General features: G+C 46.6%; 1 pseudogene; it reads right to left on the bottom strand.

Annotated features, from left to right (window-relative positions):
* Window positions 1–6,716: 6,716 nt before the first annotated feature.
* Window positions 6,717–18,030, bottom strand: part of LOC112076172 (histone-lysine N-methyltransferase NSD2-like) — a 21,427-nt pseudogene continuing 10,113 nt past the window's right edge.

Consider the following 18,030-nt stretch of genomic DNA (forward strand, 5'->3'; position numbering starts at 1 on the left):
ATGGACTGGCCCGCCCGTTCCCCAGACCTGAATCCAATTGAGCACTTCGGGACATCATGTCTCGCTCCATCCACCAACGCCACGTTGCACCACACTGTCTAGAGTTGGCGGATGCTTTAGTCCAGGTCTGGAGGAGATCCCTCAGGAGACCATCCACCACCTCACAGGAGCATGCCCAGGCGTTGTAGAGGGTCATACAGGCACGTGGAGGCCACACACACCACTGAGCCTCATTTTGACTTGTTTTTTAAGGACATTACATCAAAGTTGATCAGCCTGTAGTGTGGTTTTCCACTTTAATTTTGAGTGTAACTCCAAATCCAGACCTCCATGGTTGATAAATTTGATTTCCATTGATAATTGTGTGATTTGTTGTCAGCACATTCAACTATGTTAAAGAAAAAGTATTTAATAAGAATATTTATTCATTCAGATCTAGGATGTGTTTATAGTGTTCCCTTATTTTTTGAGCAGTGTATATTTTGTATATATATTGTGTTATATTATTATGTATATAATTGTGTGTGTATATGTGTATTATATGTGTGATATATTGTGTGTGTTATATGTGTTATATATATTTGTGTATATATATGTGAGTTTTGTATATATATTGTGTGATATATGGTGTGTATATATGTGTGTGTATGATTGTGTGTAATTTGTTATATATATTGTATATATATTGTGTATATATATAGTGTATATATATTGTTGTGTATATATATTGTGTATGTATATATATTGTGTGTATATAGTTGGTGTATATTGTGTATATATATTGTAATATAGTTGTGTTGTATATTGTGTATATATATTTGTATATATATTGTGTGTATTATAGTGTAGTGATATATGTTATATTGTGTAATATATATTGTGTATATATATTATTGTATATATAGTGTTATATAGTGTTGTTATTGTAATATATTGTATATATATAGTGTTGATATATGTGTGTATATAGTGTGTTGTTATATTGTGTATATATATTGTATATATATTGTGTGCGCCAAACAGGTGCTGTCAGATTACAATATTATTTCTGACCATTTGGAACAACGATATTATATATAAGGTTGTTACTACAACAAAAATGTCAAGCCTTTATTACAGCATAGCAAAAATAAAAATACAGACAGAATTTGTGAAATTGATTTATTCAACATCTTGCACGAGGTGAGGGTTTTGGGATGCTCACAGTCTGAGGCTATTAAACAGACAGGAACAGAAGCAGGATCTGTCCTGTTTCTGTAGATGTACACTACATTACATAGTCAGTAGCGCTATTAACAGACAGGCAACAGAAGGCAGGATCTGTCCTGTTTCTGTAGATTACACTTACATTACATAGTCAGTAGGCTATTAAACAGACAGGCAACAGAAGCAGGATCTGTCCTGTTTCCTGTAGATGTACACTACATTACATTAGGTCAGTAGGCTATGTTAAACCAGACAGGCAACAGAAGCAGGATCTGTCCTGTTTCTGTAGAGTACACTACATTACATAGTCAGTAGGCTATTAAAACAGACAGGCAACAGAAGCAGATCTGTCCTGTTCTCTGTAGATGTACACTACATTGCATAGTCAGTAGGCTATTAAACAACAGGCAACAAGAAGCAGGATCTGTCCTGTTTCTGTAGATGTACACTACATTTACATAGTCAGTATAAGGCTCATTAAAAACAAACAGGCAAACAGGCAACAGAAGCAGGATCTGTCCTGTTTCTGTAGATGTACACTACATTACCAACATTAAGTGGATACCTGCTGGTCGAACATCATTCTAAAATCATGGCCATTAATATGGAGTTGGTCCCCCCCTTTGCGGCATTAACAGCCTCCACTCTTCTGGGAAGGCTTTCCACTAGATGTTGGAACATAACAGCCTATAACAGCCTCCACTCTTCTGGGAAGGCTTTCCACTAGATGTTGGAACATTGCTGTTATAACAGCCTCCACTCTTCTGGGAAGGCTTTCTACTAGATGTTGGAACATTGCTGCTGTAACAGCCTCCACTCTTCTGGGAAGGCTTTCCACTAGATGTTGGAACATTGCTGTTCAGCCACAAGTGCATTAGTGAGGTTGGTCACTGATGTTGGGCGCAGTCGGCGTTCCAATTCATCCCAAAGGTGTTCGAAGTGGTTGAGGTCGGGGCTCTGTGCAGGCCAGTCAAGTTCTTCCACACCGATCGACACAACATTTCTGTATGGACCTCGTTTTGTGCACGGGGGCATTGTCATGCTGAAACAGGAAAGGGCCTTCACCAAACTGTTGCCACAAAGTTGGAATCACAGAATATTCTATAATGTTATTTTATGCCGTAGCGTTAAGATTTCCGTTCACTGGAACTAAGGGGCTTATCCCGAACCATGAAAAAACAGCCCCAGACCGCTATTCCTCCCCCACCAAACTTTACAGTTGGCACTAGAGGTCGACCGATTATGCTTTTTCAACGCCGATACCGATTATTGAAGGACCAAAAAAAGCCGATACCGATTAAATGAGCCGATTTTTTATATATATTTGTAATAATGACAATAACAACAATACTGAATGAACACTTATTTTAATTTAATATAATAAATCAATAAAATCAATTTAGTCTCAAATAAATAATGAAACATGTTCAATTGTTTAAATATTGCAAAAACAGTGTTGGAGAAGAAAGTAAAAGTGCAATATGTGTCATGTAAAAAGCTAATGTTTAAGTTCCTTGCTCAGAACATATGAAAGCTGGTGAGTCTGATATTCCCAGGTAAGAAGTTTTAGGTTGTAGTTATTATAGGACTCTCTCTCTCTATACCATTTATATTTCATATACCTTTGACTATTGGATGTTCTAATAGGTACTTTAGTATTGCCAGCCTAATCTCGGGAGTTGATAGGCTTGAAGTCATAAAGCGAAGAGCTGCTGGAAAATGCTGTTAAGTGCTGTTTGAATGAATGCTTACGAGCCTGCTGCTGCCTACCACCGCTCAGTCAGACTGCTCTACCAAATCGTAGACTTATTATATTATAATTAACACACAGAAATACAAGCCTTAGGTCATGAATATGGTCAAATCCGGAAACTATCATTTCGAAAACATAACATTTATTCTTACAGTGAAATACGGAACCGTTCCGTATTTTATCTAATGGGTGGCATCCATAAGTCTAAATATTGCTGTTACATTGTACAACCTTCAATGTTATGTCATAATTATGTACAATTCTGGCAAATTAATTACAGTCTTTGTTAGGAAATGGTCTTCACACAGTTCGCAACGAGCCAGGCGGCCCAAACTGTTGCATATACCCTGACTCTGCTTGCACAGAACGCACGATATAAGTGACACAATTTCCCTATTAAAAAGAAATTCATGTTAGCAGGCAATATTAAATAAATACTTGTGTATTGATTTTAAGGCATTGATTTTTATGGTTAGGTACACATTGGTGCAACGACAGTGCTTTTTTTCGCGAATGCGCTTTTAAATCACCCGTTTGGCGAAGTAGGCTGTGATTCAATGATAAACTAACAGGCACCGCATCGATTATATGCAACGCAGGACAAGCTAGATAAACTAGTAATATCAACCATGTGTAGTTAACTAGTGATTGTTAGGATTGATTGTTTTTTATAAGATAAGTTTAATGCTAGCTAGCACCTTACCGTGGCTCCATGCTGCACTCGCATAACAGACTGCCACGCAATCACCTCGTGGAGTGCAATGTAATCGTCCATAATCGGTGTCCAAAAATGGCGATTACCGATTGTTATGAAAACTTGAAATCAGCCCTAATTAAATCGGCCATTTCGATTAAATCGGTAGACCTCTAGTTGGCACTATGCATTCGGGCAGGTAGCCATCTCCTGGCATCCGCCAAAACCAGACTCGTCCGTCGGACTGCCAGATGGTGAAGCGTGATTCATCACTCCAGAGAACACATTTCCACTGCTCCAGAGTCCAATGCCGGAAAGCTTTAAACCACTCCAGCCAACGTTTGGCATTGCGCATGGTGATCTTAGACTTGTGTGTGGCTGCACGGCCATGGAAACCCATTTCATGAGCTCCCGATGAACAGTTGTGCTGACATTTGAAAGCTGACATTTAAAAGCGCTTTTCCAGATGACGCAATCTCCATTCCACTCCACACTGCCCTTTCCCACCTGGACAAAAGGAACACCTATGTGAGAATGCTGTTCATTAACTACAGCTCAACGTTCAACACCATAGTACCCTCAAAGCTCATCACTAAGCGAAGGATCCTGGGACTAAACACCTCCCTCTGCAACTGGATCCTGGACTTCCTGACGGGCCGCCCCCAGGTGGTAAGGYTAGGTAACACATCCGCCACGCTGACCCTTAACATGGGGACCCCTCAGTGGTGCGTGCTCAGTCCCCTCCTTTACTCCCTGTTCACCCACGACTGCATGGCCAAACAACAACTCCAACACCATCATTAAGTTTGCTGACGACAACAGTGGTAGGCCTGATCACCSACAACAATGACAGCCTATAGGGAGGAGGTCAGAGACCTGGCAGTGTGGTGCCAGGACAACAACCTCTCCCTCAACGTGACAAAGGGAGCTGATCGTGGACTACAGGAAAAGGAGAGCCCAGCCCATCCCCACTCACCAGGGCTGTAATGGAGCGGGTTGAGACAGTCAAGTTCCTTGGTGTCCACATCACCAAGGACCTATTATGGTCCAAACACACCAAGACAGCCGAGAGCATCCTGACTGGTTGCATCACCGCTTGGTATGGCAAGTGGCGGCATCCAACCACAAGGCGCTACAGAGGATTAGTGCGTACAGCCCAGTACACCACAGGGCCCAGCTCTCTGCAATCCAGGAGCTCTATACCAGGCAGTGTCAGAGGAAGTTGCTAAAAATTGTCAAAGACTCCAGCCACCCAAGTCATAGATTGTTTCTCTCTGCTGACGCACGGCAAGCAGTACCATAGTGTATACACTCAAATGGCCACCCGGACTATTTACATTGATCCCTTATTCTATTATTATTTGTGCAACGACACTCACCGGACTCTAACCCCCACCCACTCACCGGACTCTAACCCCCCACCACTCACCGGACTCTAACCCCCACCCACTCACGACTCTAACCCCCCACCACTCACCGGACTCTAACCCCCCACCCACTCACCGGACTCTAACCCCCCACCCACTCACCGGACTCTAACCCCCCACCCACTCACCGGACTCTAACCCCCCACCCACTCACCGACTTCAACCCCCCACCCACACACACACGATGCTGCTGCCACTGTTTATTAACTATGCATAGTCACTATACACCTACCTATATGTACATATTACCTCTACTAACCCTACCTTTGCACATTGACTTGGTACTGGTACTCCTATATAGCCATATTATTTTGTTACTATTTTTCCTTAGTTCATGTTACCTATTTATTTATTTTTTTAACTCTGCATTGTTGATTAAGGGCTCGAAAGTAAGCATTTCACGATACCTTTTGTATTCGGCGCATGTGACAAACAAAATTAGATTTATAAAGCCCGGCACATTAACAGTTAGGTATTGATTATAGACATAATTAAGTTGGAGTTTCCTCTCTCCTCACTGTTCTTAGACAAATAAGTCAAGGCTGTTGTCTCATCTCCTTCTGCCTCCGCCACATTGTTCTCAACACCAACATGCTGGTTAACGTTGCCCTTATGCCCATCGCAACATGGTCTAGAAAAGGCGCCAATTCAAAACCGCCCTGATGTGTTTCAGAAACCACGGACAGCTGCCACAAGCCAATGTGGCAGAACGCGCATTTGTTATAAAATTATTTTTTAAAGTGTAACACCATTGTTCTTAAATAATATAACCATATACAATTTCAGTAGCACAAGTCTTAGAGTGATGGACTGTGCCATCCCTACGGCCTCCACAACGGACCAGTCTCTCAGGCAGGAGCCAGTCATTTCGGTCGACCAACAGCTTACACATCTCAGGGAAAGTGTTGGGGTTAATGGTCAGGGGGACCCAGTCTGCTTCACCCTCGGTAGGTGGGTTAGGGTGCGACTCGCACCCTCGGTAGTCTGGGGTTAGGGTGCCGACTCGCACCTCCGTATCTGGGGTTAGCGTCGACTCGCACCCTCCGTAGTCTGGGGTTAGGGTGCCGACTCGCCACCCTCGGTAGTCTGGGGTTAGGGTGCCGACTCGCACCCTCGGTAGTCTGGGGTTAGGGTGCCGACTCGCACCTCGGTAGTCTGGGGTTAGGGTGCCGACTCGCACCCTCGGTAGTCTGGGGTTAGGGTCCGACTCTCACCCGGTAGTCTGGGGTTAGGGTGCCTGACTCTCACCCTCGCGTAGTCTGGGTTAGGTTGCCGATCGCACCCTCGGTAGTGCGGGTTATATGGTACCGACCTGCACCCTCGGTAGTCTGGGGTTAGGGTGCTGACTCTCACCTCGGTAGCTCTGGGGTTAGGGTGCCGACTCTCACCTCGGTAGTCTAGGGTTAGGGTGCTGACTCTCACCCTCGGTAGTCTGGGGTTAGGGTGCTCTCACCCTCGGTAGTCTGGGGTTAGGGTACTGACTCTCACCCTCGGTAGTCTAGGGTTAGGGTACCGACTCTCACCCTCGGTAGTCTAGGGTTAGAGTGCTGACTCTCACCCTCGGTAGTCTAGGGTTAGGGTGCTCTCACCCTCGGTAGTCTAGGGTTAGGGTGCTCTCACCCTCGGTAGTCTAGGGTTAGGGTGCTCTCACCCTCGGTAGTCTTGGGTTAGGGTACTGACTCACCCTTGTAGCTTTGGGTTTAGAGTGGCAGCTGAGACAGTTGTGGAGGGGGCAGCGGAAGCCCTTGTTGTCGAACACCGTGAGGGCGTTGGGGCGACGCAGGCTTCATGGTAGAACTTCCCACAATGCTGCACGTTTACAGCGATGCACCTCCCCCTCCGACAGCTTACAGCTGAAACACTGGTGCACCCCTGGAGAGAGAGAGTCGGAGGACAGACAGAAGGGATAGCCTGCCACCAGTCATTAACCTGAGCTGCTACAAACAAGCAGCCAGACGGATGATCCTTACCTGAGGTGCAGTCTGGACAGAGCAGCTTGTCCTGGTTTGAGGGTGGATCCTAGACAGGAGAGGTGAAAGGACCCACAGCACTGACCCTCACATGGCACCACGTCCTCTCCAGCCTGCTCACACACCTACAACCAAGACCAGTCAGCAACAAATAGTGAACCCCACAGCGACAACAGTACAGACAGCAATAGTGAACTCCACACCGACAACACGACAGCAACATAGTGAACCCCACAGCGACAAGTCAGACAGCAACATAGTAACCCCACAGCGACAACAGTCAGACAGCAACATAGTGAACCCCACAGCGACAACAGTCACAGCACAATAGTGAACCCCACAGCGACAAACAGTCAGACAGCAACATAGTGAACCCCACAGACGACAACAGTCAGCAACATAGTGAACCCCACAGCGACAACAGTCAGACAGCAACATAGTGAACCCCACACGACAACAGTAGACAGAACATAGTGAACCCACAACGACAACAGTCAGCAAGCATAGTGAACCCCACAGCGACAACAGTCAGACAGCAACATAGTGAACCCCACAGCGACAACAGTCAGACAGCAACATAGTGAACCCCACACGACAACAGTCAGACAGCAACATAGTGAACCCCACAGCGACAACAGTCAGTCAGCAACATAGTGAACCCCACAGCGACAACAGTCAGTCAGCAACATAGTGAACCCACAGCGCACAACAGTCACATCAGCACACATAGTGAACCCCACACGACAACAGACAGCAACATAGTGAACCCCACAGCGACAACAGTCAGACAGCACATAGGTGAACCCCACAGCGACAACAGTCAGGCAAACATAGTGAACCCCACAGCGACAACGACAAAGCAACATAGTGACACCCCACCGCGACAACAGTCAGAGCAACATAGTGAACCCCACCGCGACAACAGTCAGCAACATAGTGACACCCCACGCGACAACAGTCAGACAGCAACATAGTGAACCCCACAGCGACAACAGTCAGCACATAGTGAACCCCACAGCGACAACAGTCAAATCGGCAACATAGTTAACCCCACACCGACAACAGTCAGACAGCAACATAGTGAACCCCACAGCGACAACAGTCAGCAACATAGTGAACCCACAGCGACAACAGTCAATCAGCAACATGTGAACCCCACACCGACAACAGTCAGACAGCAACATAGTGAACCATCAACGACAACAGTCAGCACATAGTGGAACCCCACAGCGACAACAGTCAGACAGCAACATAGTGAACCCACAGCGGACAACAGTCAGACAGCCACATAGTGAACCCCAACCACAACAGTCAGCAACATAGTGGACCCCACAGCGACAACAGTCAGACAGCAACATAGTGAACCCCACAGCGACAACAGTCAGACAGCAACATAGTGGACCCCACAGCGACAACAGTCAGACAGCAACATAGTGACCCCACCGCAACGTCAGCAACCATAGTGAACCCCACAGCGACAACAGTCACCAACATAGTGAACCCCACAGCGACAACAGTCAGCAACATTGTGAACCCCACAGCGACAACAGTCAGACAGCAACATAGTGAACACCTCAACGACAACAGTCTAGCAACATAGTGACCCCACCGCAACAGTCAGCAACATAGTGAACCCCACAGCAACAATCAGAACAGCAAACATAGTGGACCCCACAGCGAACACAGTCAGACAGCAACATAGTGAACCCCCACAGCGACAAGTCAGACAGCAACATAGTGAACCCCTCAACGACAACAGTCAGCAACATAGTGAACCCCACCGCAACAGTCAGCAACATAGTGAACCCCACAACCGACAACAGTCAGCAACATAGTGAACCCCACAACGCACAACAGTCAGACACGCACATAGTGAACCCCACACGACAACAGTCAGACAGCAACATAGTGACACCCACAACGAAACAGTCAGTCAGCAACATAGTGAACCCCACAGCGACAAGTCAGCAACATGTGAACCCCCACAGCACAAACAGTCAGTCAGCAACATAGTGAACCCCACACGACAACAGACAGCAACATAGTGAACCCCACAGACAACAGTCAGACAGCAACATAGTGAACCCCACAGCGACCACAGTCAGTCAAGCAACATAGTGAACCCCACAACGACGACAGCACAGCAACATAGTGAACCCCACCCGCGAACAACAGTCAGACAGCAACATAGTGAACCCCACAGCGCAAACAAGACAGACAGCAACATAGTGAAACCCACGCGACAACATCAGCACACATAGTGAACCCCACAACGACAAACAGACAGGAAACATAGTGAACCCACAGCGACAACAGCAGACAGCAACATAGTGAAACCCACAGCGACAACAGTGACAGAACATAGTGAACCCCACAGCAACATAGTGGAACCCCACACCGACAACAGTCAGCGCAACATAGTGAACCCCACAACGACAACAGACAGCAACATAGTGAACCCCACCGCGACGCAACAGTCTCAGCAACATAGTGAACCCACACAGCGACAAACGACAGACAGCACATAGTGGAACCTCCACAGCGGGCAACAGTCAGACAGCAACATAGTGAACTCCACAGCGACCAACAGACAGCAACATAGTGAACCACCTCAACGACAACAGTCAGCACAGCAGCATAGTGAACCCACAGCGACAACAGTCAGACAGCAACATAGTGAACCCCACAGCGACAACAGTCAGAACAGCCATAGTGAACCCCACACGACAACAGTCAGACAGCAGCATAGTGAACCCCACACGAACAACAGTCAGACAGCGCACATAGTGAACCCCACAGCGACAAACAGTCAGACAGCAAACAGTGAACCCACAGCGACAACAGTCCAAACAGCAGCATAGTGAAACCCCACCAACGACAACAGTCAGACAGCAACATAGTGAACCCCACAGCGACAACAGTCAGTCAAACAGCAACATAGTGAACCCACAGCGACAACAGTCAAACAGCAGCGCATAGTGAACCCCACAACGACAACAATCAGACAGCGCAACATAGTGAACCCCACACCGACAACAGTCAGTCAAACAGCAACATAGTGAACCCCACAGCCGACAAACAGTCAGACAGCAACATAGTGACCCACAGCGGACAAGTCAGTCAGTCAAACAGCAGCATAGTGAACCCACAACGGGACAGACACGTCAGACAGCAATACTAGTGAACCCCACACCGACAACAGTCAGACAGCAACATAGTGAACCCCACAGCGGACAGACAGCAACATCAGTGAACACAGGCAACATAAGTGAACCCCACACGCACACAGTCAGACAGACAACATATGGAACCCACAGACAGCACACAGACAGCAACATAAGTGAACCCCACAGCAACATAGTGAACCCACACACGACGAACAGTCAGACAAGCAACTAGTGAACCCACACGGACAACATTCAGACAGCAACTAGATGAACCCACAGACGGACAGACAGCCACATAGTGAACCCCACACCGACAACAGTCAGCAACATAGTGAACCCCACCGCGACAACAGTCAGACAGCAACATAGTGAACCCCACAGCGACAACAGTCAGCAACATAGTGAACCCCACAACGACAAACAGAACACACTGAAACTCCTCCCCCAACCCTAGGAGATGAGCTGTTCTCACCTGACAGACAGATTCCTTCTTGGGGCCTCCTCCGTTGGTCTTCTTGGCCCCGTTGGTCTGGTCTATGCTGTCACTGGGGGACTCTGGACGCTCCTCAATGCCAGAGCCCTCTGGCTCAGGACTGGATGCTGCTTGCTTCCTCTTCTTGGTCTGGGAGGCTGCTAATTGGCTGGCTGAGTCCAGCCTCCTCTTCATGATTGGCTTTGTCTTCTCTGGTTCTTTCTCTGGTGATTTAGAACTAATGAATCCTTTAACTTCTGTCTCCGTTACCTTTCTGTTTCTCTTCTTCGTGGGGGCGGAGGAGTCTGCTGCCACAGCCTGAGGTTAGAGTTAGGAGAAGAAGATCTGACTCGTCATCATCATCATGGACATCTAAAAAGGCAACATACTGGCAGTGTTTTCCACAAGTACATGGAGTAGCCAGCCAACTAGAAAAAGGGCCAGACAGGTTCCCACGGGCCAGCTTGATTTGTGGCCTCCGGTCCATTCTAATGCCTTGATTCCATCCAAAATACACAGCTAAATTATTTCATGCTTTAATTGGGTTTACTTCCCAGAAAAAAAGCAAGCCCTGCAGGGTCTAATTTTGTCTTATCTTGATTATTGTCCAGTCCTGTGGTCGAGTGCTGCAAGGAAAGACCTAGTTAAGCTGCAGCTGTCGGGCTGCGTGTGTGTCTGTATTGATACGTAGGCCGTAGGCTGCGCGTCTGTCCGTATTGATACGTAGGCTGCGCGTGTGTGTCTGTATTGATATGTAGGCTGCGCGTGTGTCCGTATTGATACGTAGGCCGTAGGCTGCGCGTCTGTCCGTATTGATACGTAGGCTGCGCGTGTGTGCATATTGATACGTAGGCTGCGCGCGTGTGCATATTGATACGTAGGCTNCGTAGGCTGCGCGTCTGTCCGTATTGATACGTAGGCTGCGCGTGTGTGCATATTGATACGTAGGCTGCGCGCGTGTGCATATTGATACGTAGGCTGCGCGTGTGTGTGCGTATTGATACATAGGCTGCGCGTGTGTGTGCGTATTGATACATAGGCTGCGCGTGTGTGTGCGTATTGATACATAGGCTGCGCGTGTGTGTGCGTATTGATACGTAGGCCGTAGGCTGCGCGTGTGTGCGTATTGATACGTAGGCTGCGCGTCTGTCTGTATTGATACGTAGGCTGCGCGTCTGTCCGTATTGATACGTAGGCTGCGCGTGTGTATTGATACGTAGGCTGCGCGTGTGTATTGATATGTAGGCTGTGTGTGTGTGCATATTGATATGTAGGCTGCGTGTGCATATTGATATGTAGGCTGCGCGTGCATATTGATACGTAGGCTGCGCGTGCATATTGATACGTAGGCTGCGCGTGTGTATTGATACGTAGGCTGCGCGTGTGTATTGATACGTAGGCTGCGCGTGTATATTGATATGTAGGCTGCGCGTGTATATTGATATGTAGGCTGTGTGTGTATATTGATATGTAGGCTGTGTGTGTATATTGATATGTAGGCTGTGTGTCTATGTGCGTATTGATATGTAGGCTGCGTGTGCCTTTTTAAAATTGATGTAGTTCTTGTCTATTAGTGTCATGTTTCATGTGGACCCCAGGAAGAGTAGCTGCTGCTTTATCAACAGTTAATGGGCATCCTAATAAAATACCTCAAAAACCAGATTGGAAAAATGCCTGGTATTGAGTAGAAATACATGACTTTACAATTTAAATTACAGAATATTTAGGAATTCAGTGCATTGTTCGTTATACCTAGTCAGTTGAATACCTTCAACTGAAATGGATCTTCCTCATTTAACCCAACCCCTCTGAATCAGAGAAGTGCGGGGCGCTGCCTTAATCGACATCCACGTCTTCGGAGCCCGAGGAACAGTGGGTTAACTGCCTTGTTCAGGGGCAGAACAACAGCTGTTTACCTTGTCAGCGCTGGGATTCAATCCAGCAACCTTAAGGTTACTGGCCCATCACTCTAACCACTAGGCCACCCGCCTCCTCTAACCACGTAGGGCCACCCGCCTCCTCTAACCACTAGGCCACCCGCCTCCTCTAACCACTAGGCCACCGCCTCCTCTAACCACTAGGCCACCCGCCTCCTCTATACCACTAGGCCACCCGCCTCCTCTAACCACTAGGCCACCCGCCTCCTCTAACCACTAGGCCACCCGCCTCCTCTAACCACTAGGCCACCCGCCTCCTCTAACCACCTAGGCCACCCGCCCTCCTCTAACACTAGGCCACCCGCCTCCCTTCTAACCACTAGGCCACCCGCCTCCTCTAACCACTAGGCCACCTGCCGCCCCCATGTGGTCTAGGCCTATATCATCAAGACTATTTTCTAACCTGTCTTCGAGATTAAAGTATTATTTCAAGTTTTACTGCAAGATATGAACTGTCCACAATGTTTGTTTTGTGCACCGGGCCTCCCATCCTCTTTCTTTCTGGTTAGAGACCGTTTGCGCTGTTCTGTGAAAGGGAGTAGTCCACAGCGTTGTACAACGTTCGTTTCTTGGCAATTTCTCGCATGGATGGAAAGGCTCCATTTCTCAGAACAAGAATACTGACGGGTTTCAGAAGAAAAGGTCTTTGTTTCTGGCCATTTTGAGGCCTGTAATCAAACCCACAAATGCTGATGCTCCAGGATACTCAACTAGTCTAAAGGCCAGTTTTGTTGCTTCTTTAAATCAGGACAACAGTTTTTCAGCTGTGCTAACATTTTTGCAAAATGGTTTTCTAATGATCAATTAGCTTTTTAAAATGATAAACTTGGATTAGCTAACACAACGTGCCATTGGAACACAGGAGTGATGGTTGCTGATAATGAGCCTCTGTACGCCTATGTAGATATTCCATTAAAAAAAAATCTATCGTTTCCAGCTACAATAGTCGATTTACAACATTAATGGTGATATACACCGCCGGTTGTTTCCTCTTCATTGCTCCCCATACACCCGCCGTGTTCTCTTCATGACTCCCCCATACACGCGCGTGTTCTCTTCATGCTCCCATTACACCGCGCGTCGTTCCTTCATGCTCCCCGATACACCGCCGTGTTCTCTTCATCATGCCTCCCCTACACCGCCGTGTTTCTCTTCATGCTCCTATACACCGCCGGTGTTCTCTTTTCATGCTCCTCTATACACCGCCGTGTTTCTTTCATGCTCCCTTATACACCGCCTGTGTCTCTTCATGCTCCCTATGACACCGCCGTTTCTCTTCATGCTCCCTATACCACGCCGTGTTCTCTTTCATGCTCCCTATTACACGCCGTGTTCTCTTCATGCTCCCTATACACCGCCGTGCTTCTCTCCATGCTTCCCTTATACACCGCCGTGTTCTCTTCATGCTCCCCTATACAACCGCCGCCAGTGTTTGCTTTCCATGCTCGCCTATACCCACCGCCGTGGTTCTTCTTCATGCTCCCTATACACCGCCGTGTTCTTTCCATGCTCCCTATACACCGCCGTGTTCTCTTCATGCTCCCTATACACCGCCGTGTTCTTTTCATGCTCCCTATACACCGCCGTGTTCTTTTCATGCTCCCTATACACCGCCATGTTCTATTCATGCTCCCTATACACCGCCATGTTCTTTTCTAATTACTGTGGTTGTGTGTGTATAGCCAAGTTATTTTTATTCCTCATGTCATTATTTCTATTTAATAATATCTTTAACTCTGCGTTGTGGAAACGGACCCGTAGGTAAGCATTTTACTGTTAGTCTACACCCGTTGTCTACAAAGCATGTGACAAATCAAATTTGAGTAAATGGCCTATGCACCACGACTCTGCGTGGCTGGCTATGTGAAACACAAAAGAAAATAAATGAATTTTCCAGAAAACTAGGCTAAGTTGATTTTGACTCATCATTCATTACCACTTACCATGGTAATGCATGTGCAAATTCACTTGATAAAGGAGCATCATGCGCTCTCTCTCTTTAATGTAATGAATTTTGACTGTAACCAGCTACAACGCACACATCACACAGGTACCGGGAGGTGGAACAGACTGTCAAACCAGCAGTGTCCCCTGTCATTGCTCGCTTTGTGACTGACAGGTGACTTTCCTCTCAATAGATCGCTAGGAGATGCATATCGGTCATTCTAGCAGGAAAGGGCTCAACTTCATTTTCTGACTAACGAAATTAAACTTTTAAACGAAACGTAGCCTGGTTAATATGAAGTGGAAAAAGTCTTACCGGCTGTTTAGCTGATAACCAGTGCGAATGGAAAACACTGATCATACTGAACCGCCGTTTCATACCGTATAATAACTCACCTTCTGTTTGTCACCAACTCCACGTTTCTTCTTGGGTTGTTGGTCCTCATCGATCTGTAGAGCTCGTTTACCAGGCAGCTGCTTCTTCTGAGGATCCTTCTTACCTGGAAACAAGTTAGAGGCCAGATTGTGATGAAACTACAACGGATCCTCATGAGAAACATTCACCCGATCAGTAAAGACTGTGGAACTAACGGCAAGTATCAACAACTTCTTACCTTTATGTTCTGCCTTTAGCTGTTCTGTAACGGGACAGGTCTTGGTACCTAACTTCTTACCTTTATGTTCTGCCTTTAGCTGTTCTGTAACGGGACAGGTCTTGGTACCTTTCTTAGCTAGGAGGAAAACCGACATGTTAACTGACACATTTTACAAAACTAAATAATACCCTACCTATAACTGACGATATGTTGATATGACCCGAAATTACCTATAGGTGCATGCGGCAGGGTTTCTAGCATGTTGGTAGTCAAGGCAACCCCTTTGGACCTCTTCCTCTCCGTCTTGGCAGTTAGTTGAGGTTTCAGTTTGGACTTCTTCTGTTTCTGCTTGTGAGGGTCAAGTTGTCCAGTCTCTGAGCTAGGGGAGACAAGATCCTACAAGCAACAACTTCCTCAAAATAAGGACAACACAAAAGAGTGAAAAGAGTCCCTTCCTGTAAACAACACAGTATATCAGTCCCGTCCTGTAAACAACACAGTATATCAGTCCCGTCCTGTAAACAACACAGTATATCAGTCCCTTCCCGTGTAAACAACACAGTATATCAGTCCCTTCCTGTAAACAACACAGTATATCAGTCCCTTCCTGTAAACAACACAGTATATCAGTCCCGTCCTGTAAACAACACAGTATATCACGTCCCCTTCCTGTAAACAACACAGTATATCAGTCCCGTCCTGTAAACAACCAGTATATCAGTCCCTCCTGTAAACAACACAGTATATCATGTCCCGTCCTGTAAACAACACAGTATATCAGTCCCTCTTGTAAACAACACGTATATCAGTCCCGTCCTGTAAACAACACAGTATATCAGTCCCGTCCTGTAACAACACAGTATATCAGTCCCTTCCTGTAAACAACACAGTATATCAGTCCCTTCCTGTAAACAACACAAGTATATCAGTCCCGTCCTGTAAACAACACAGTATATCAGTCCCGTCCTGTAAACACAGTATATCAGTCCCGTCCTGTAAACACACAGTATATCAGTCCCTTCCTGTAAACAACACAGTATATCAGTCCTTCCTGTAAACAACACAGTATATCAGTCCCGTCCTGTAAACAACACAGTATATCAGTCCTTCCTGTAAATAACACAGTATATCAGTCCCTTCCTGTAAACAACACAGTATATCAGTCCCGTCCTGTAAACAACACAGTATATCAGTCCCGTCCTATAAACAACACAGTATGTGGTCCCGTGTGGCTCAGTTGGTAGAGCATGGCGCTTGCAACGCCAGGGTTGTGGTTCATTCCCCACGGGGGACCAGGATGAATAAGGATGAATATGTATGAACTTTCCAATTTGTAAGTCGCTCTGGATAAGAGCGTCTGCTAAATGACTTAAATGTAAATGTATATCAGTCCCGTCCTGTAACAAACACAGTATATCAGTCCCTTCCTGTAAACAACACAGTATATCAGTCCCTTCCAGGATTCCCAGGATTCTGCGATCACATAATTCAATGCAAAAATCAACCAATCAGCGCATATTATGCGAGAGCTCGCAATTTTGACCAATCCCCGCTGAAAGAATCAAGGCGAGTGGCGTTTTACTCAAACTTTGACTCTGCTAACCTTGCCTTTAGCAGGGCGGTCAGGCACTCTGCTCTCCCCAGTCTGTCTATGGAGAGCGCTGCTCAAAGCACTGAGTGCAATTTGCCAGCATTGCCGTTTTAAAAACTCTAAAACTTAACACGGATCACGAAAGAACAATCTTTCTGGATTAAAAAAAAATGGTAATACTGTTTTAAAAGTACATCTCCTTTATGACCCTTTCGGGATTTTTTTTTTTTTTTTATCACAATCTCTAATTAAAAACTTATTAGAAAGAAATATCGATCTTCAAATTGAAAGTGATTGATCACCTTTGAATCTATTTGATTTTTTGAGAGAGAGAAGGAATGGGAGGTGCATCCCGTGCTGATAACAAGCCCCAAGCCTGATGGAGAGGAGGGGTGTGAGAGGATTATGACGGAGCAGTTTGTTCAGGAAAATAAACACAATTGAGCACTTTAGATGTTTCTAATTGTTTTAGTTTTCTGCTGGAAATCCTAAAACTGAGCACATTACTTTTTATTAATTTATATGAAATTAATGTGGGGAAAAACATAGCAAAATATATGGCAGGATTTCAGAAAAGCTGCCACAAAAATCAAGCATTTTTTGCCGCAGAAATCACAAAATTGTCGCGAAATCCTGGAGGGACAGGTATATAGACCATGAAAATGATTCTAGTTTATCCAGACCTGAGAGGGCATCTCTGTTTGTCCTTTATGGGAGACCAGGACTTCAGTCTTCTTAGTCGTTTCCTTTTTCAGTGTGGAAGTGGTCTGCTTCCGTTGTTTCTCAGTTCCATCTGTTGTTCTGGGGCCGCCACTCTTCTTCTCCTCCAGTGAAGTGCTGCAGTCTGTGGGGGTGGGCTGGACCTGGGGACTGGTTGGGCTGGGTGGCTCCTGGTCCGGTGTTTGGGCCTTTGTCTGCTCTGGTCCAAGGTCGGGGCCAGGCTCAGCGGGGTAGGGGCTAGGCTCAGCGGGGCCGGGCTCAGCCAGCAGGCGGGGGTTGAGGTGTGGCCCGTCAGTATCGTAGGTAAAGGTATACTTGGCCAGGCGTTCCTCCAGGGCCAGGCTGGCAGCTTCCTTGGCCTGAGTGATGCCCACCACCCACTGGGCATGGAGCTTCCTGGGTACGGAAGAAGTGGTACTCTGGGGACAGAGGACAGTAAAACTCAGAACTACTAGTAAAGGACAGTAGAGCTCAGGCTGACAGTAGAGCTCAGGCTGACAGTAGAGCTCAGGCTGACAGTAGAGCTCAGGCTGACAGTAGAGCTCAGGCTGAC

This window comes from Salvelinus sp. IW2-2015, unplaced genomic scaffold (genome assembly GCF_002910315.2).
Source record: "Salvelinus sp. IW2-2015 unplaced genomic scaffold, ASM291031v2 Un_scaffold3604, whole genome shotgun sequence".
Classification (NCBI taxonomy): domain Eukaryota; kingdom Metazoa; phylum Chordata; class Actinopteri; order Salmoniformes; family Salmonidae; genus Salvelinus; species Salvelinus sp. IW2-2015.